At 43.7% G+C, this 22,363-nt stretch overlaps 1 long non-coding RNA gene across 1 annotated transcript in view; it reads left to right on the top strand.

The window, feature by feature from the left end:
• The first annotated feature begins 18,082 nt into the window (after positions 1-18,082).
• Positions 18,083-22,363, top strand: part of LOC306982424 — a 224,035-nt gene continuing 219,754 nt past the window's right edge. Inside the window, exons 1-2 of the long non-coding RNA XR_013794201.1 lie at positions 18,083-18,092; positions 19,512-19,541. This is a non-coding gene — a long non-coding RNA (uncharacterized lncRNA). The remainder of the gene's footprint in view (positions 18,093-19,511; positions 19,542-22,363) is intronic.

Below are 22,363 nucleotides of genomic sequence, written 5' to 3'. Positions count from 1 at the left end.
AAAAATCCAGCAAAAAAATCCAGCAAAAAAAGACAAAAATCCAGCAAAAAAAGACAAAAATCCAGCAAAAAAATCCAGCAAAAAAATCCAGCAAAAAAAGACAAAAATCCAGCAAAAAAATCCAGCAAAAAAAGACAAAAATCCAGCAAAAACATGACAAAAATCCAGCAAAAAAATGACAAAAATCCAGCAAAAAAGACAAAAATCCAGCAAAAACATGACAAAAATCCAGCAAAAAAATGACAAAAATCCAGCAAAAAATGACAAAAAAATCCAGCAAAAAAAGACAAAAATCCAGCAAAAACATGACAAAAATCCAGCAAAAAAATGACAAAAATCCAGCAAAAAATGACAAAAAATCCAGCAAAAAAATGACAAAAATCCAGCAAAAACATGACAAAAATCCAGCAAAAACGAGACAAAAATCCAGCAAAAAAATGACAAAAATCCAGCAAAAAATTCCAGCAAAAAAAGACAAAAATCCAGCAAAAAATTCCAGCAAAAAATGACAAAAATCCAGCAAAAAATGACAAAAAATCCAGCAAAAAATGACAAAAATCCAGCAAAAAAATCCAGCAAAAAAAGACAAAAATCCAGCTAAAAATGACAAAAATCCAGCAAAAAATGACAAAAATCCAGCAAAAAAATCCAGCAAAAAAAATCCAGCAAAAAAAGACAAAAATCCAGCAAAAAATGACAAAAATCCAGAAAAAAATGACAAAAATCCAGAAAAAAATTCCAGCAAAAAAAGACAAAAATCCAGCAAAAAATGACAAAAATCCAGCAAAAAATGACAAAAATCCAGCAACAAATTCCAGCAAAAACGAGACAAAAATCCAGCAAAAAAATCAGCAAAAAAAAAGACAAAAATCCAGCAAAAAAGTAATAAAAAAGTGAAAAAAAACACATAAGGGAAATAAAAAGTGACGACAATGGCAATGAGGAGAGAATGGATTCGGTTTTGGCGGGTGGTTTGAGGTTAATTGTTTTAATGGGGGTCGCGGCTCCAAAAGGTTGAGAACCACTGGTGTAGGTGTCTCTGTGTACTATATACTATATATACTCACTACTGCCACCTCAGGTCATATGTGTAACTGCAGCTTCTACATTAATCTCGTGCATGACGGCACTTCAGACCCGAAGTAACAGCTTTCTGAGTGACAGTGCAGGATTTTAGAGGCAGTTGTGGTGAACAGGTTTGAGCTCATTCACATTAGGACATGGAGGAACATGTAGGGGGAGGAAAATTCCCACTCCCCAAATGTCAACATGTCTCGCTGTGACCCGCCTCTAAAACCAAACGTAATTAGTACAATATTGCGCGAAGGGGGGGCGGAGGGGGGAGAAAGGGGGAGGCGGGGTTTTACAAGTGTTAATCCGAGCCATTAAACAGCAGGGGTCGGTCAGAATAATGAGAATATGGAGATACGAGCTAATCCCTGACAACCTGCCGCCGCTAATCCGCACCCGGCCACACAACACGACACACAATACGACACAACGCACATTTACAGACCGCAGTAAACACATCGCATCACGGCAGGTCGTCCTGTGTTATTTATCTTTATTTAACGTCTGTTGTCTTCACTTCACTGAGGAATGATGGACTTTAAACTGGTCTCTGTTATTGCTGCGTTGACACAAATAAAGTCAATTTTGATCAAGTTTAGGAGAAAAATGTCAGAAATCTGTTGTGAAAGTGTTTCCATGTTCACCTGCAGTGTCCTGTTCTGTATCTTAAGGCGAGACGCTGCAGGTCAAAGTAGTGATCTTTACACTGTGGTCGAAGTGGAGATTTGTTTTGCTTGTGTTAAATGTTATTTCAAATCTTAGGTTTCAAGTCAGAGAATAAAAAAGACTAAACTTACCCTGTGCGAAGCTTAATTTATGATGTTTTGTCGAGCTGGAGAAACCCCATCACTTCATAAAGCCGTCTTTCCCTCACACATTCATTCACAATATTGACATATTTTCCATCCACGTGTCCTGAAGGCTCCGAGATGATGCCATAATCCAAATATGGTATTTTTGTTTCTACAAGACACTTGGAAGAGTGGAGGAGGAATGTTCTCGCACATGCGCAGTCGCAACATTTTAGAGACACTTTTCTCTAAATGAGGTTCAGACTGACTTTATTTATATGTTTATAAATACATATAAAGACAGTCTGGAATGCTGGTAATAGGACATGATTTCCAGATGGTTAGTGCTAGATCGTATGCTCCGGAGGGACGGTCTGTTTGTATAGATCTATGAGTTGGTTTGTCTAAAAATACAAATAATCCTAATCCGTAAGGTTGACCCCTTAACTCCCACCTGAACCGAGCACATTTTCTCCAGTTTGGCTTTACCCCAGTCTAAAAGCTTCTAGAAAAAAGGTGAGAAAATAGCGATAAAACAATGATGGAAATGTGACAAAAAAGTGAGAAAACATTGACAAAAAAAGTGACGAAAAATTTATGAAAAAGTGGCAAAAATGTCACAAAAATGTCACAAAAAATGATTAAAAATTGACGAAAAATTGACGAAAAAATGTAAAAAATGTGACAATTTGTGACAAAAAAAATACAAAAATGTGACAAAAAAGTGACAAAAAATTGATTAAAAATGGACGAAAAAATGTAAAAAATGTGACAATTTGTGACAAAAAAAATACAAAAATGTGACAAAAAAAGTGACAAAAAATTGATTAAAAATGGACGAAAAAATGGACGAAAAAATGACAAAAATGTGATAAAAAATTACAAAAAAGTTACAAAAATGAGTTGAACACCCAACAAAAAAATGTTGGAAAAGAAAATCTGATGACGTGAGGAAAAAGATCCTCTCGGTTCAGGCGGGAGTTAAGAGGTTAACCATTTCCCTGGCCCTAACCTTAATTTGTGTCATGATATCTCACGTTTTCACAGCAGACTGTCCCTCCGGAGCAGACGATCTAGCACTAACCTTTCCAGATCGAGAGGAGGCGGGGCTAATGATCAAACACAACCTCCCCATGATTGTTGCAGCTTCTTACTGTGGCTTTAAGGACAAGTCCAGGTCATTTAGAACAGAAGGAAGGGCACAGGTAAAAGATCATTGTGTCGCGGCCGCATCGTCACTGTTTTGGTCACAGGAGGAGCGCTGTACTCGAGTACTGAAGTACACGTGGGGAGTAGTTTTTGTGTGTCCATTAAATTGAGCTGCTTGTACGTCTATTTTTTTCCGCGTGTGGACTTACGGCATCGTCTTGGACTTAGCAATGTTTTGGTGTTTTTTCAAAGGGATTTTGCAATATCTCATTCCCAGCCTAATTGATTGAACTTTGAACCCAAAGTAACAAGGCAAAATTCGAGTTTGTACAGATTTTTGCACTTAACAAGACCCTTTTACTAATATGCGAAAAAAAACAAAAAACATTTAAACCTCTCCATTATTTAGATTTCATCGCTGAAACTATGGTCAATTTTGACAATTTTTAGGCATAATATGACTTATTTTATATGAAAATATAAAATGGCAGAAGACGTGCAAAAAAATGTTCTCATATTTATATCTGTAGTGTTCAGCAAGTTCACATTTCTTTCCCTCTTCACCTGCAGCGTCTCTCGCCTTAAGGGTCTGATGTTGTTATACCTGAGGGCCGGATTTGGCCCCCGGACCTGACGTTGCCTTCCCCTGGTGTAAAGAAAACATCAATTTGAGAAAACGCATTTCTCCTGTCTTTCACCACTGCTGTCTGGAAATGGATCTGGATTAGAGCGTCATCTTCGTGCTACACGTGGATCCCAAACCTGTCAGTATTTGTGAATGAATAAGCGCGTGAAAGACGAGGGGCCGCCATGTTGAAGGCATCTCCTGGAAATCTCCGGCTATAAACAAAACATCACAAAATAAGCTTTGCAAAACTACCTGAAAAGTCAACAAAGACGGGTGTGATGATGTTTCCTGCAGAGTGTCGCTTTAATAGTGTTTAAAAATGAGTGAAGTCTCAGTCGGGGCCTTACTTTGTTGTGCCTTTTTTTTCACTCGTCATGTTTTCTTTCCGTATAAAAGAACTGCCGACCCTAAGTCTGCACCTACAGAACAATCTGAGTCACCTCGCGGGCAGAAAAGCCTTAATCCTGCCCCTGCGACGGCCCCTGAACGCACCGCGGACACTCGCAGGTCTGCTGATAATGTCGGCCTCGTCTGAATCCTCCTTTAATCTCTTCACGACTGATCGAGCGACTCCAAAAGCACTTTCTAATCCCGCTCTAATCCCGGCCCGGCTTCACAGCGACTGTCACTCGACTGTCTTAAAGAGAGGAGGGGGGGGGGGGGGGAGGAGCCGCCGGGGATTGTGGGAAAACCGAGGGAGAAAATTACATGTTTTGGTGAGAGGAGTCAGTCAAGATCGAGAGACTAAAGACGTCTGTCCAAAAGTGACGGAGAAATTACAGAGGAATGTGACTCCTTTGTGGCCCCGGAGATCACTGGGCTGTTGGCGTAATGACCACCTGCTGATGTCACGAGGTGGGGCCGCTTTGTGCTTTCAAAGCGCTCAAAGCTTTTTGAAGGTGTTTGGCATCCATTACGCCTTTGCATCCCCAGAGAAGTTAGTTTTCTTTGAGTGCGTTTGCTTGCACTGGGGTTTCCCGCTTATTATTGGAAGGTTTTAATATTCCAGGTTTGACTTTGATCATATAAACGCACTTTCCCGATTATAGAAAGCCGGAAATAGCAGTTTCTGGTAAAGTCCACGCTCACCGAGACGCTTTGATGGCGACGCATTGTAATTATTTACTATGAGAGAACACAGGGCTAGTTCAGAGGGCAAGGATCGTGTTGACATTGCTGTAATACCGCCCCCTGGTGGCCTGGGGCGACTCCAAGAGACACTGGGGTGCATTGATTCTAATGGGACTTCAAACATCTGGCAAAGAGTTTTTCTTTTTCTGAAAATGGCCATGACCCATGTGACCCATGTGACCCATGTGACCCATGTGACCATGCTGGGGTGGGTGAAATATTTTTAACCACGCTGGTTTTTGGTTTTGTTCATTGCCTTTATGGACAGAATTTCTCGGTGCAGCCAGGGGCCGGAGGGTGTTCGGTTTGGGAGCCTCAGAGTCTCATCTCTGCTGTTTGCGGACGATCAGCTGCTCTGGGGCGGTTTCCAGCCGAGTGTGTAGCGGCCGGGATGAGGATCAGCACCTCCAAATCTGAGGCCATGGTTCTCCTTCCCCTCTACAGGTCGGTGGGGAGTCCTTACCTCAAGTGGAGGAGTTCAAGTATCTCGGGGTCTTGTTCACGAGTGAGGGACGGATGGAGCGTGAGATGGACAGACGGATCGGTGCAGCGTCAGCAGTGATGCGGTCGCTGTATCGGTCTGTCGTGGTGAAGAGGGAGCTGAGTCGGGGCAAAGCTCTCGATTTACCGATCGATCTACGTTCCCGCCCTCACCTATGGTCATGAGATTTGGGTCATGACCGAAAGGACGAGATCGCGAATACAAGCGGCCGAAATGAGTTTCCTTCGCAGGGTGGCTGGGGGTGAGGAGCTCAGTTACCAGGGAGGAGCTCGGACTAGAGTCGCTGCTTCTTCACGTCGAAAGGAGCAGCTGAGGTGGCTCGGGCATCTGTTCTGGATGCCTCCTGGTCGCCTCCCGCGGGAGGTGTTCCAGGCATGTCCTAGTGGGACAAGGCCTCGTGGAAGACCCAGGACACGCTGGTGGGACTATGTCTCCGAGCTGGCCTGGTGTCGCCTCGGGGTCCCCCCAGAACAGCTGGAGGAAGTGTGTGTGGATCGGCAGGTCTGGGCATCTCTGCTAAGACTGCTGCCCCACGACCCGGCCCCGGATAAAGCGGAAGAAAATGGATGGATGGTTTTTGTTTATCAGCCCGAAATTTGGAAGCATTTTCAGTGCAGTGACTGGCTCCGGAGCCTGTCAATCAAGCTCTGGAGCTCTGTGGAGGCTCCGCCCACTCCTCGAATGCAGGGCTTCCCGCCTTTTTGCCCTTTTAACCTCTTAACTCCCGCCTGAACCGAGAGGATCTTTTTCCTCACGTCATCAGATTGTTTTTCCATCATTTTTTTGTTGGGTGTTCAACTCATTTTTGTCACATTTTTGGTCATTTTTTGGTCAATTTTTTGTCATTTTTTTGTCATTTATTTGTAATTTTTTTGTCAAATTTTGATCACATTTTTGTCACATTTTTGTCATTTTTTGGTCAATTTTTTGTCATTTTTTCGGACATTTTTTGTCAATTTCTTTTGACATTTTTGCCACTCTTTCATACATTTTTCATCACTTTTTTTTGTCACATTTCCATCATTGTTTTCGTCTCAGTTTTGTCGCCATTTTCACGGCTTTTTTCCAGAAGCTTTTGGACTGGGGTAAAGCCAAACTGGAGGACTGGACTCTTTATTATATTATATCAATGGGTTAATTGTTCTTTAAACTTTTGATCAACGGCCTCTTTCAGTATTGTTCTCAATAAAATGTTTACTCACTCCCTTTTCTTCTTGTTGCATAATAAAGTTCGAGTTGCCATTTTTCCTCTGGTCTTAAACTCTTGATCAGGATTAAACCTGCTGCTCACGGGGCCTCGTCTCTCACATGATGCTTCCTCCAGTCTCTCTCTGTGTAAAGTGGACTTCAGCAAATGAACAATAAGCTCCGCACGCTCTTCTTCTTCTGTTTGTTTGGCGTGGCTGATCGTCTGTCGGCCCCGGTGATTCTGACAAAGGGAAGAACAGGAAGTGGCTCGGCGTTGGTTAATGCGCAGCGTTCTGTCCACACATGCAAAGCAAAAGGAACGTAATGTCTCTCACTTCTGCGATCAGTCAGGGCTCACTCTCCCCCCCCCCTCGCTTGTCGTTGGCGGCGTCGCGTCTGTCAGCGGGCTGTCTGTGGGTATTCAGGCTCGGAGCGGCAGGCTGCAGACGCGCTAATTATTTCTCAGGTGTGACAGGAGCTCCCTTCAACATGACGACGGCGCGGCGCGAACCCGGGCGAGCTTTCTGTCGTTCCTCGTGCCGCGCTTTAATAACGCCGCGCTTTAAGAAACTTTAACGAACTCCGGCGCCGCGCGACTCTGGGTCCCGGGGCGGCGGCGCTGTGGAGGCGTTTGAGTTTGTTGTTTTTTAAAGGAGTTTAGAGTAAGTCATCAGCTGGATTATATAGACACAGACGCATCTCGTCATAGAAGGGGGCGTGGCTTCGCCAAGGGGAAAAATAGAATCTTTAGAGAAACACATGTTTCCCTCTTTTTAGCCATTTTCTGGTGGAATATGAACTTATTTATCACATAAATAAAGTCAAGTGTAAGTCGGGCCCATGTGGATATTTTCTCACAGCAGATTGTTCAGTAGAAGTGAAAAAACGGCAGTTGTAGTTCGCGCTAGCTAGCCGTTAGCATTAGCCCGTCCATTATTCATGTATTTATGGGCTGTTGAACCACTTTGCTCCTCCCCATGTCTTTGTATCTTTATTTAGTAGAAAATGATATTCATAATTCAACGTTTGTTAAAGTAGTTTTTTGAAGAATTAGAGAAAATTTACATTATTTCAAAATTGTTTTCCCCCTTAACTGTTTTCAAACATGACCATATATGGGCGATTCCAGAGATGCCGTCTGTATCTATATACTGTCACAGATTTTATGAACATGAGACTGATCAATTAAAGTTTATTTATGTAATACATTCAAAACATATACAAATAATAAGTATTTTTCCGTCAGTTCCCTGCTCTGCCGCCCTATGAGAGAGAAGGGAAGTATTAAAGTATTAAAGAGCATAGCACATAGCACCAGTCTATATCACACTACAATGATGAGCAAACCTTCTGTCGGTCTGTAAATGCAGTAAATTAGAATAACTGCCTTGTATAAAATGTCTCTCTCAAAATGGCTGTAGTGAATGTCTTGAAATAGGCCTCTGTCTCTTTAAGAACCTCTGAGCCTTTCAGACACGCCCCCTCCACTCGCTGTCTTTGGCATCAGTGGGGAGGGGGTTCTGCTGAGGAGCAGTGGTTGGTTACTCGGCTGGTGACGAAAGCTCGGAGGCGTCTCCAGGAGGTGGGGGCGTTCCTAGGAGGACTCAGGCAAACCTATCCCTAAAATGGCCGCCATCAGAGTTTTTACAGATTACTCAAGAATACGTGAATGTGCCAAGGCAACACTTCAGCCATGTTTTTAATGAGGGAATGACAGAATAACATGATGTAAAGCTTGAAAAAGTCCATTTTGCATAATACCCCCCCTTTAATAAAAAAACATGGGAATATATTTATGTTTGTATTGATGTAAGAACAAAAAAGTCCAAACTCCCCCAAATAAAATGCATCACCAAATCAAGTTAGACACTGGTGTATAAGATCTGCAGTTGTGTAACTAACCTCAATAAAACAAAACATGATTGAATGTGGATTAGTTATGCACAGCGGCGTTATTACTATTCAGTTTATATTTTCCCAAAAGTAACTCAAAGTAGTGCAACTCAGCAGTAATATGTAATGTATGTTTTAAAGCTGTAACAACTAATATACAATATATTTCCATTTTAAAGTAACTTGCCCAACACTGGGTATAAATTATATTAGTAGTTACAGTTTTAAACATGTATAGTACTGTTTACACTGGGAGTTGAGTTACATTAGTTACTTTTTCCATAATATTAACTGAAATAAAAATCACGCCACGGAGCAAAAGTGCCCACAAAGGAAGTTATCATGTTTGGATTACAGGGTCAGCTCGGTCGCCTTTCGTGCTACACATGGATACCAAACAGACCAGTGTTTGTGAATGAATAAGCGTGGGGGAAACTGGCTTTTGTGCCGCAATGTTTTATCAATTCACGGTAAATCTCTGGCTCACTGGCTCAGTAAAAATGTTGTTTTCACCTTCAGCTTCTCGTCTTAAACCCCCCAAAAATGTGTCCATAATTAAAACGTAATGACTCGAAAGAAATATCACGACCATCACTAAAGGTTTATTAAGTTAATGTAACATTCCATCTAAAGCTCGTTAAAGTGTAAACACAGTGAGCTCGTCGGCCGGTGAAATAAAACCTCCGTCTCTGTGTTTCTGTGTCTAAAATAAACATTCTCTTCTCGTTGCCAGATCCAGCCCTGCTCCGGTCTTCGGGGAGCGCCGCTCGAGTTAAACCCACATTTCGGAGAGAGTATCTTTTTGTGGTGCTGCCCGCGGCCTGAGGGGGGCGCCGACCCGACCCCGGGCTGAGGCAGGTATACGGGGCCCCTCCGAGGATTGTGGGTAGAATGCCTTGGGGGGGGCGTCTCATGAAGGCGGCGTGGAGGAGATGGCCGCAGGGTAAGAGAGGGGGAGGGGGAGGACGAGGGGGGGGGGGAACAGAGAGAAGCCCAGAGGCAGGAGGAGAGCGCAGAGGTCAGGAGCGAGCACACCTGCTTACGGGGGGAATATGGACCATTATTCGCTTCTCGGATTTTGCAGAAGCTCAGGCCAGATCTGCGTCTCTCTGTGAGGAGGTTCTGTGTGGTTTAATGAGGAGATCCAGGGCTGATGTTTCAGTCTCCTCTTATCGCTCCGACGTCCAAAGGTTTCTTTGTTGTTGTAAAAGAATTTGCATCTCCCTCTTCGAAAGGCCTGATTTGTGTCACTTTAACCCTTGTGGGGCCTTCGGTCATTTTGACCCGCTGTCATGTTCCAGGCATTTGGATGCAAGGTGACACAAGGGGGCGCCCTTCCAACCTTCTCAGTGTAAATGTGAGTTGACTTTCTTCAGAGTTAGACTTTAGGTCAGACACCATGAGTGACAGTAACATGACGCTAAATACAGTGAGCTCTTTGTTTGCAGTAAAAAGGCTGAGGCCTCATTGTTCTTCAGTCACAGACTGAGAAGTGAAGAAGGAAGTCATGGAGCTTCTGCTCTAGACAGAACTTCAGACTTCTGCTTGTTATGATTCGGTTTGTGTGCTGTCCCCCTCCCCCCTTTGTGTTTTCTTTTTGCAGCAGAGCAGTGTGTGGCAGGGGGCGTGGCTGACTCCTCCTGGTGCTGCAGACCGGACACCTGCACGTCATTACCTAATCAACCACAGTATGAAGGCCTGGATGTCTCAGCACCACTGCCAGATAATTCCATCCTGTTCAGTAGTGTTACAGAGCTCTTTGTTTTGGAAGTACGTGTGTTTTGACTTTCCTGGAAAATACTTACCTGCTGTGTCCTCATCTGTTCAGATTCTCCTGGTGTCTTGTTTCTGGTGACCTGCTCCTCGTCGACCAGCTCCCTGCCTCCACTGCCTGCAGCCATCAGTTTGCTAAATAAACTGTCAAACTTGCCTCCTGCTTCTGTCTCTGCTTTGGGGTTCTTTAGTTAAAACTAACACTGCTGAGAACTGTATGTAGTATATAAATTAAGAATGAAGTGAGAATTCCAATTAAACCCACCATGGTGGGTCATGGTGGACCATGGTGGATGTGGACAGGACTGTGGTAGATCTACTTTTACTTTGGAGACAATAGTTACTATAGTAACTGTTGAAGAAATGAACCTCATGAGCTTCTTCTGTAACATCTGTCCTGCTGCACCACGACTCAGAGGAACTGGGACAAACATGACCTACAGCAGATACAAATAACAAGGGTTTGTTTTTTAGAATGAGAGTCATTAATAATTAACCAATATTTTAATTATAGACAGGATTTTTCACATTTATTATGAAGAAATGCTTGAATTTCAATCTTTTATTGTTGCATCCAGCAGAAGTGTAATGTTCTCAAGCGCACATCATTCATCCTGGCCTATTGTACATGTTTTTAGTGGTAGGGGAAGCCGGAGCACCCGGAGGAAACCTGCGCAGACACGAGGAGAACATGCAAACTCCACAGAGCGCTAACCGCTGCGCTAACGTGCCGCCCAGCTAAGCTCAGGTAAGAAGATATCTCAGTACGTAAAAGCAGTGGCCTGTTCCTTTAAAAAACAGACAATGCTAACCAGGAAGCTAACATTAGCTTCATGCAACATTTGCTATCGTTTCCATCAAGTGCCGTTCTTGGCTTCTGTGAATAAACGACCAGATTTTGGCTTGACTTTATTGGTGTGGGATAAATATGTTTCGAGTCCACCAGAAAACGGCTAAAAAAAGAGTGAGTGATTCCCGTGAGAGGTTTTCTTCCTCTGCGGCTCGGCCACGCCCCCTGGTGTAAACGCGGTTACATTGTCCAGATCGGCTTCTTCTTTTTGCAACAAGAGCGACTACGATGAGCGATTCCTGGACGAGGGAGAGTCTGCACAAACTTTCTTTCTTCTATAACTCGTAAACACGAGTCTTGGCTGTTTGACGCTGAGGTTTAATTCAGTCAAGACTCGGCGGGGGTTTTCTCACCTGTGCACCTGACTCCGGAGTGATTTGTGCTGGTTTGTGCGGATTAGCAGCTTCACACACGTGAGACACGAGTGCGAACCAAACAGCAGCGCTTTTAACAAGCAAAAACACTCCCATTGTGTCCCTATTAGCGCAGGTGTGGGGAAGTTAATTAAAAAGGACGCCTCAGGAGACGCCGAAACAGCGCAGAATGGTCAATGATGGAGAAAGTCTCACACGTATGTAAACAGGGCTTTTTCTTCCAGGTATTTGGTAATTATTGAAAGCGACGTCGACTGAAACGGCTTCTTCAGAGCTTTCCGAGGTGTGATTTCTGGGTTCAACATGCGAAGCCAATCCCCTCAGATCAGAGAAGGTTTTATTATCAGTTTCACAAACTAATCTTCTTCGGTGCAAACCTGCACCTATTTATCTTCAAGCTTGGAAGATAAATAGTAAACTACAAAAAGATTGCGATGAAATGTTTAACACAGAACAGTGTGAATGGATTTACAGAAGAACTGATGCTTTAATCTCTTAACTCCCGCCTGAACCGAGAGGATCTTTTTCCTCACGTCATCCGATTTTTTTTCCAAAATTTTTTTGTTGGGCGTTCAATTAATTTTTTGTCACATTTTTGTCATTTTTTCGTGAATTTTTTTTTCAAATTTTTGTCACATTTTTGTAATTTTTTCGTCATTTTTTGTTACATTTCTGTCATTTTTTCTGACATTTTTATTAAAAAAAATGGTCTTTTTTTTGTCTTTTTTGTCAAATTTTAATCACGTTTTTGTCACATTTTTTTCAAATTTTTGTCACATTTTTGTCACATTTTTGTCACATTTTTGTCATTTTTTTGTCAAATTTTTATCAAATTTTTTGTCATTTTTCCGACAATTTTTTGTCAATTTCTTGTGACATTTTTGTGACATTTTTGCCACTTTTTCATCAATTTTTCGTCACTTTTTTGTCAATGTTTTCTCCCTTTTTTGTCACATTTCCATCATTGTTTTCGTCTCAGTTCTGTCGCTATTTTCACAGCTTTTTGGGGTACTGGGGTAACTGGAGAAAATGTGCTCGGTTCAGGTGGGAGTTAAGGGGTTAAGTATTAGCAGCAGGTCTGAGTGCGGACCAGAGGTTACAGTCACCGAAAATCCTCCGTCCTTTTCTAAACATAAACAATAGGCAGCATAAATAGTGAAACCAGTGGTGTGGACATACTTAGTGACAGAGAGCAGTGCAAACAGATGGAGCCGGTTATTGTGTTCATGAGTGAGGGCGGAGGGGAAAAACGGTTTTATCAGTCCAATGTATCGTCCATAAGAGCCCGGCGTTCTGGGCGTCTGTAAACGAACAATTTCCAAACCAGGTCCCAGAGAAAAGATCTGAAAACGCCGTTTACGTGGCTCCGTTGTTACGACGTCTCGATGACATCACAGCTCCAGAGTCTGTGATCCATAATCTACTGACCTTAGAATGAGTTTTCCTCATGGATCTGTGATGGTTTGACTCCGCCCCTCTTTGCTCCACTGCCGTCCACAAGCCACAGGTGACGAGTAGAAAAACAGTCTGTGTTTTTGGACTGACAGTAAAAGTCACTGACAGAAGAATAAACTCTCCTCCTCGTCTCTTCTGTAGATCCTAAATCCTTTTTCACTGTTTCCACATAAGTTTCCTGCACATGCGCCTCTACATCTTATTATCTGTGTTAGCCTCACAGCGCCTCACACAGGCCTGGAGGATGAATCGCACCGTTTTCACAGACCTGAGTCGACCCATGTGGACGCTCACATTTACTGAGCTGCTTCAGGCTTACAAACAGTTTCTGATAGGGGTGTAACGGTACGCTAAAATTGTATTCGGTTCGGTTCACAGTTTTGGAGGGCTCGGTTTGGTTGATTTTCGGTAAAAATAAATAAGAACTAACACATTTTTTCTTTTGAAAAGCTGCCAATACACAATAGAATTCTTCACCCAAATTCCCATTTGGGTGATATTTTAAATAAATTGCACTCTTAGAATGAAATACACATTTTGTAACATTTAAAATAAAAATGTAAATACTGTAAGTAAGTGATACAGTAAGCGCACTCAAGCGCAGCTTGTTGACCACATCAGTTTGAGCTTTTTCATGAAGTGCTGGTATAACGTTTTGGCTGAAGTGCGGACGTGATGGGATATTGTAGCGAGGCTCAAGACTTTTAATCAAATACTTAAAGCCAGCGCCTTCAACAACTGAATATGGGCACAAATCCGTAGCGATGAAAACGCCTATACGATTGCTTTTGCCTGATCCGAACTGCTTGACAGGGGTTGTTTGAATGCCGACGTTAAAGGCTTTTCTTCAGTAGACGTGGTATTCTCATTCGGATGATGCCATTTTAAGTGCGTTAACATGTTTGATGTGTTGCCTGCTGCAAACCCGATCTCCGTGGAACAATGTCGGCAGAACTTTGGATTTATCCACTCGTCTGTCCCCGTCATGAGTTTTAACCGGAAAGCCAAAGTGTTCCCAAACAGGAGATGTAGTGATGTGCAGGGTCTTCAAGCTCTGGCTTCTCTTTCGCTGTTGCCATGATGCCGTTTCTCTCAGCTACTCGTGCAGCTTCAATGTACGTCACTCAATAGCGTCCGTGCGGAAACTCGCGTAGGAACTTTGTTCCGCGGCACTTAATATGACGCTAATAATAAATGTACATTATTTAATGAAAATAATACACCGAAACGGTGCGCAAGTGGACCGAACCGAACAGGCTGAACTGAAACGGTTCAATACATCCCCGTGAACCGTTACACCCCTAGTTTATGAAAATAAGTGTTTTATCTTCATGTGGATATAACCTCAGTTTCCTCAGCTGTGGCGGAAGAACTTCCTCTGCTGGACCTTCTACATGAGGGAGCTGATGGTTGGCTTCCATTTGAGCTTGTCCTGGGTGATGGTGAAGGAGTCTATGTCTTTCCTGAAGTCCACGATCATCTCCAGGTTCACCTCTGTCTCTGTAACACCCTCCTTCCCTTTGCTCCCCTTCAAAACAAACCATCCAACTGGGGAAAGATCGTACTGTCGACTGATTAGCGCATTTGTCTTCGACCTGCTGCTCCTCGCTCGGACTCAGCCACGGAGCTTCGTCCCCTCAGACCGACCGAGCGATGACCTGCTCTAACGCCCGGTCACGCTAAAATAAAAAGCTCTGAAAAGTTTGCATAATGACCCGCTTTGAGCTGCGGGTCTGAACTTGAATAGCCTTTGAAAGCCTCTGTTCACAGCATGAAGGTCCCCGGCTCATGAGGGAGCGTAATGTATTTAAAAGAGCCACTGATCTCCCCTGACGATCCAGACCCGCTCCCTCCTCTCCGGGAAAGAGCAGCTCTGATGGCCTGAGATTGGAGGATTAGTCATACCAAATTAAGACTTAATCAGCAATTATATAATTAAGAGTCGAGCTATAAATAGGATCTTTTTTTAGTAGAAAACAGGGTGATTGGTGCGTGATTGGTAGATTTGCCTGCTGATACCCGGCGCCGCCTGATTAGACGAAACATAACAAATGCTGTGATTTAAATGCTAAAAAATATAGCGATTGAAGACGACTCTGGTGCGGTGGGTTTTTTTGGCAGACGTCTTAGTTTTAGTCTTAATTTTTTGGATGAAAAATGCTTTTAGTTCTAGTCACATTTTAGTCAAATGTCTGAGGCAAATCACTCATAACACCAGACTAACCATATAAATGTCTGTGTCCATAGAGTAATGTTTGGAATATAACTGACCTGCATCACATGAATGATCGCATTTTGAGGGACTATTTTCTAGCAGATCACTCCGCCGCCGCGTAGCTTATACCAGTGGTTCTCAACCTTTTGGAGCTGCGACCCCCATTATAACAGTTAAAGGGGTTCGTGACCCCCCGCCCGGGTCACACTGTGAGAAATTTGAACATTGGCCTACATAATTCTTAAAAAACAAAGAAAAAAACAAATGGCCAAAATAAAATTCATCAAATTCTGAACATATAATGGCACTGTGGTAAAATAGCAAACACATGCCACAATAAAATATTATAATATAGCTAAAAAAAAGTATGTATATTTTATCTACATGATCTGGCGACCCCCCAAATTTGTCTCGCGACCCCTTGGTTGAGAACCAGTGGCTTATACAACCACGAAGCTGATGCTGATCAAATATAAGGTCTTTTAAAGCAGTGTTTTTCAACCTTTGTTGAGCCAAGGCACATTTTTTTCATTGAAATAATCACGAGGCACCACCAGCAGAAAATGTTCTCATCAAAGTGTCTTGACTAGAAACACCGTATAGTCTCACTCGCCACAATGCCTCAATACATCACTAATTCTCTTGTCTCAAAGAAATTAACTACCTGATGTAGAAGAGTATATTATGGACACTCTGCCGATCACTAGACAGCACAGACACTTGAAAACGGTAAATTATTTAAGGGATAATGTATAGAACGCTGGTCATTATCGGGAAAATAAGAACCTTCAGGGCGAAGGGTTCGCCCTGAAGGTTCTTATTTTCCAGATAATAACCAGCGTTCTATACATTATCCCGCTTATTATACGGCCATTTGCCGACTGAACACACACAACATAAACTTCGTGCACTTTTATGAAGGTCGAAATGACTTAATGACTTCCGCGACAAATAGTTCCCAAAACTTTGCGCGTTGCTCGGCAACGTTTTGCTAGGCTAGAGGCAGCGAGGCTAGCAGCTAGCCTAGCTACTTAGTTGAAGGCGCAGTTGTTGAGGAGGAACGGTGGTGAATCTCTTGGTAAGTTGAAAATCAGACTCTAACTTCACCTGACCTGTTTTGGAGCTATAGAGGAGAGAGGGAGAGGCTAAATGCTAACGCCATCTGCGCTGTGTTTACGTGACTGAAGGCACAGGTGAAGATCAGACAGGTCCTAAAGAACTCGTCAAAGCTAAGGTAAGAACATATCTCAGTATGTAAAAACGGTGGCCTATTCCTTTAAATGCAAAATGGTTAAAATTGCTCTATGGACACAGACATTTATATGGTATTATAAGTGATTTGCCTCAGGTGCTCTGTGGAGCAGGTCACGCTGTTTTTAATGCAGGCTAGCTGATACCATAGACATGCGCTAGCCTTGCACTAGCCTAGCGCCACGAAAACTCTTCAAACATAAGAACTGCATGAATTACAAAAAAAAAACATCTCCAGAAATCAACAACACTGTGGATAACTAGGAAATGAGGCCCTATGTCAAAAACCCTGGAACATCCCTTTAATGCTGTGCTGTTTGCCGTGATCTTTGGTCTTTGCTCCGCTGTTACGACCGAGAAGTGAAAAGGGAGGAGCTGTTTTCCACTCTGGCTTTCTGCGTGTCCATTTTGGGGACGCTTCATATTCAAACATGTGTTGAATATGACCCACTCAGAGCTGCCAATCACCGAGATCCCGCTCACACAGTGTCTTTTAGCCCGTCGGCACTAAAGCATGGGTTAAACGCTGCACCAACATTCACACCGAACGCTTCTCCAGCATCGAAACCCCACGATTCCGAGCGACGGTTTGGTTCTGATCGGGGGGCTGCCCACTCAATCTCTTTAAAAGCTGGAATGAAGTGGGTTTGACCCGTCTGACTCTCCTTTAACGGCGCGTGCTTGTGCCTGTGATTAGCCGAGAGCGAGTGGGGACTCCATTGTCTGTAAGTGGCGGAGGCTTTTTTCTCGTCACGGTTTTGAAGAGTTAAGAGACTTTTCGGGGTCGCCACATTCCCACAATTACACCCTCGGAGTTTCTCGTTTGAAGAGAGCGCGCTGACAGATGGAAACGCTCCGACAAAGAGCTGAAAAACCCCGATGTCAGGTCTATCAGGGAGCTCTGCAAAAGGAGAGATATCAGCCGGGGTTAAAATGATTTTTATTCAGAATGTTTGGATTTTGAATTGGCTCCGCTCGTGTTGCGGTGGATTTTATTGTAAGAAAATCTGTCCTTTGTAGTAAGTAAATGATATAGTGTTTTTGCGGATGACAAATTGCTTTATAACCATCAAATACAATGAAGCGAGTCATGACAAAGCTTTGTTTGCAGAAGCTTTTTTGAGTCGTAAGAGTCAGAGCCTGGGGGCGACCGTCTCGAAAGCAGATTAAACAGATACAAGACAACTAATTGGTGATTAAAACCAGCACCTATGAAGCCAAAGTACAAAAAACTGACAGAAATGTGGGTCCTCTGAACACTATAATATGAACTTAGGACTTTTAAGGTCAGCACACACTACACAACTTTTCTAGTCTTAAACGATTTTATGTAGAATGGGGGGTCCACACTACAAGACTGGATTCAGTGCGATTATAGAACGTCTGGGGGTTCACACAGAACGACTGAGAATCGTAAGAGCGAACACACGACACGATTCTGGACAGCTGATGTTTTATAACAGTCTGTGCTCTCTACGGCTTCATTTCTCCTCCAGCTTCAAAAACTGACTCCAAATCCGCAAAGACAGGCCTGTGTTTGTGAGTGTGGGAAAACGTGTGCGTCCCGATTGGTCAACAGTGTCACAACACCGCAGTGCTAGGCTAATGCTACCACAAAGCTTCAACTTGGCTATAGTTCTGTCAAATGGAGATAAAAGTCGGTGGCACGAAGATGCGGGACGTATTTCAGTGGATTTAATAAGAAAAGGAGGCAGACCTCAGCCCAGAGATGGAGGAGACAGCGGAGAAAGCGGAGAGGCTAGCCGCTGTTAGCCACCGTTAGCAGCGAGGTGAAGCTGAGCAGTTCATCTCCAAACTAAAGTGCCGCTAAACTGTGTTCGCGGTTGAAATGTAGCTTGAGAAGGTGGTTCTCGTGGACTTTTGGTGACAAAGTTGTGCTGTTTCGTGTGTGTGGCTGTGGCCATGAAACGAGTTGTTTGTGCCGCTGTTTTGACAGAGATGAGAAGGAGGCGCGGCGGTGTTTTCCTGTCTTTATTTCACTCTCATTGGCCGCTGCTTTCTGTGTGTTCACATTTGAAACGGTAACATCAGCCACGTTTCTCCCGTCCTTCCAAGAAAATTGGGCTTAAAAATCAAACATGTTTGATTTCCTACGACTGGAGTGTAGTCGCGTCTTTCTGCTGCCCACACTACACGGCCCGACTCGGTGTGACCGCCTTCGACTGGACACGACTCGAGAAGACTCGGCGCAACTGAGAATTAGAGCTAAATCAGGCGTAAAAGTCGTGTGCTGTGTGCTGACCTTTACTTGAATGACTGCCTTAATGTGTTTGTGTGGCATGGACGCTCTCAGCCTGTGGCTCTGCTGAGATGTTATGGGAGACCAGGATGTTTCAACCAGAGGATTTATTTTTAGTTTTATTGACCTTTATTTAACCAGGATAGTCCCACTGAGATTAAGAATCTCTTTTTCAGGGGAGTCCTGGCCCCAGAGGGGACTATTGTACATGTTTTTAGTGGTAGGGGAAACCAGAGCACCCGGAGGAAACCTACGCAGGCACGGGGAGAACATGCAAACTCTACACAGAAAGGCCCCGTCCAGGTGGGAAGTTGCCCAAGACAACTTCTGCCATCTGAAGCCCATGTCCAGGATCCGTCTGTGTGTGGAGGCTCCTGATGCTCTGACTCAGCCTCAGTCTCTCCTTGTGAAGGTCCCTCACACTTTTGAATGGCCTTTTCCTGACAGTCCTCTCCAGACTGAGCTCATCTCTGCGGCTTGTGCACCTTTTTCCTCCACACTTTCCCGTTCCATTTAGAATCAGCATTAGCAAGAGAAGAGAAGCCTCCTGGATTAACTCTTTGCAGACAATAAGGAGGGACTTGTTGAATAGAGCACTTACATCATGATGTGCATTGTTGAAATGAGCGGCTACTGGATATTCTCTGTCATTTCTGCGTATTGAGCTTTTATACTCGCTTCTTTGTTTTGATTTTCGTATGGTTTTCTCCACATGCTGAACCATAAGGGCAACGCAAGACCACATGTGTGGATGCAAACGTTATTACATTGCGAATGTGCCACTGTGGGGATGTGTGAAGAAATAAGTGAAGATGGCTTCTCATTCGTAAAAGCATTTTGCCTGACAAAGGTCATTGGCCGAAATGTTGCATTAAATAAAGGAACACTGGTGCTGCAAGTGTACAGCAGTGTGCAAGAGATTTTTTCTGTTCTACGTTTGGCCTCTATGCCTTCTCTTACTCACCTGTTTAAAACAAGAGAGTAATCCATCCATTTTCTTCCACTTGGCCGTTTGCGGGTCGTGGGGGCAGCTGTTGGATCTGCCCAAATCACATTGCACCAGCCCCTTATGGCTCCTCCTGCAGGTGGTGGGTCCACAGAAGGACGGCCTCTTGGTTCTAACCGGGCCTGTTGGTCTCTCATAAGGGGCTTCTGAACCGCTCTCAGTCTAACCCATCACCTAGGACCTGTTTGCCCTGGGAGACCTAGCCTGGCCTTAGCCATCCGTAAACTCCGGTCAATTATAGTTTCCCTACATGTACGTCTGGGTCTGATCTCAGTGGCCACTTTACATCGGTTGAATTTCTACCTACCATTCGGGGAGGCGGGGCTTGTAGGTGACGTCAAGCATTTGTGTCGCATTTGCTGCTTGTAGTTTGGCAATGGCGGCGGATACGAAGTAATGGAAGCTCTTCAATCCGTTCTGGTTCGGCTCCAGAATTTAAATTGAAGCCTTGGAATGTGCAAGGAATGTCCTCACAGAGTTATAATGGCTCGCTTCACTCCCTCGGGCGCATTACATACGTCATGCCCAAACGCTAGCGAAAATCAGAGCCAACTGTTTCAAAGGAGTTCACCCCTCCCACCTGATAACGGAGCTCCATTGAGAAGGTCCAGAACCTTGTACGAAACAAAGTAAGGCTATATCCACACGAAGACAAAACGCTTATGTTTTCAGAAACTTTCTTTGTAAGCCTGAAGCAGCTCAGTAAATGTGAGCGTCCACATGGGTCGACTCAGGTCTGTGAAAATGGCGCAGTTCATCCTCCAGGCCTGTGTGAGGCGCTGTGAGGCTAACACAGATGATAGAACAAGATGTAGAGGCGCATGTGCAGGAAACTTTTGTGGAATGTAAACAGTGAAAATGAAACTGATTTAAGGATTTACGATCTACAGAAGAGACGAGGAGGAGAGTTTATTCTTCAGACGTAGCAAGACTAAAGCAGAAAAACCTATTATGGACCGGACTTTTACTGTCAGTCCAAAATTACAGACTGACTCGGCCGTGTTTTTCTACTCGTCAGCTGTGGCTTGTGGACGGCAGTGGAGCAAAGAGGAGCGGAGTCAAACCATCACAGATCCATGAGGAAAACTCATTATGAGGTCAGTAGATTATGGATCACAGACTCTGGTGCTGTGATGTCATTGTTTTAGTAAAAGTTGCGGAGACGACGTAACAACGGTGCTGCGTAAACCTTCCACTCTGGGACCTAGTTTGGAAATTGTTCGTTTACAGACCCCCAAATGCCGGGCTCGAATGGACGATACACTGGACTGATAAAATATCTTTGCGTTTGGTCCTCAGCTTGACTTCGGTGGACAGGGCCTAAGTACGAGGATCTGGTAAAACTAGGCTAAGGAAGACCCTACCAAGGGCACGAAGCCCACAACAACAGAACCCAGGATCATTCGGGCTGAAACCTTCCACCACGTTAAAGGTGGCGGCTCCAGGGGGGGCAAAGTAAACCGTCTGTAATAATAATTCTTAATTGATCAAAGTCTTTAAAATAATGTTTTTTCGACATGTTTCTTCAAAGCTCAGACAGAAATCAGATTGCGATGTGTCGGATCAGACTGTTTCTAATCCCCTCAGACCTTCGTAAACCCAGCAGTGACTTAAGGCAAGACACTTTAGGTGAAAGTATTGATTTTTCACGCAGTGGTCGAAGTGGAGATTTGTATCTATTTTCCTCCCTTTACATCTTAGTTTTCATGTCAGATATAAAAATGATGATGTTTATTTTACGATGTTTTGTCTGCGAGGTGGAGGCGACCCGGAAGTAGCTGCTGCGCCGCGTAGAAAGTCCGTCTTTCCTGCGGGTTTTCATTCATAAATATTGACAGATTTGACATCCACGTGTCCTGCTAAGGGGCCCCGTGATGACGCTTTCACCCAAATATGGTGTTTTTCCTCCTACGAGACGCTGGAGCGGAAAAGTCGGAGAACGGGCCGAGCATGCGCACTCGCTACAAAACTTCAGGGCTGGTTTTCTCTGAATGAGAGAAGCCGCACTCGGGCAGAGCCTGAGCCCTTATAGAAGCTCCCACAGACTCCAAACTTTACAGGCTGAGACCTGACAGTATTTTGAAGGTTTTTTCAGAGGGATTTTGTAATATATAATTCCAAACCTGATTTATTCAACTTTGAAACCAAAAAAACAGGCGGAATTTGAGTTTTTACAGATTTTTTCACTGATGATTAGTTTATTGAAAAACTAAACAAAATATCCAAAATCCCCTCTGAAAAAATCTTAGTTACTAATATGTCATAAATTTTAATCTGGATCAATTCATTATTTTGATTATTGTGGCCATTTTAATGCTCAAAAGGCCTTATTTTTATGTGAAAACATAAAATGACAGAAAAAGTGCAATACATTTTTTTCTCATATTTACATCTGTAATGTTCAGCAAAAGCTTCAAATTGATATCTCTAAATTTAGTTTTTTTCCCTATTCACCTGCAGTGTCTCGCCTTAAAATAATGTTTTTTTGCGACATGTTTCTTCAAAGCTCAGACAGAAACAGTTTGATCCGACACATCGCAATCTGATTTCTAATCCCCTCAGACCTTCGTAAACCCAGCAGTGACTTAATCCCTCAGATGACGAATGGCGAGCTCATCTACAGTGAAACCCGCGCGGCCTAATGGTCGTAGCCGCGCTCCCTTTTTTTTTTTTTTTTTTTTCCAAAACCACTTAGAGCGCAGCCTTCAAACTCTACCTTCAAACTCCATTTATTTTTTGGAACCATGTATTTTTCATCTCCCTCGGCTCCCCCTCGCTCTCCCTCTCCGAGCGCTCCTCTCCGGGTTACTCCGCCGTCGCAGTAAT

Source organism: Gobius niger (genome assembly GCF_951799975.1).
Source record: "Gobius niger genome assembly, chromosome: 24".
In the NCBI taxonomy this organism is placed as follows: Eukaryota; Metazoa; Chordata; class Actinopteri; order Gobiiformes; family Gobiidae; genus Gobius; species Gobius niger.
Note: the sequence above shows the minus strand (reverse complement) of the source record. Positions and strands in the feature narration are given on the sequence as shown.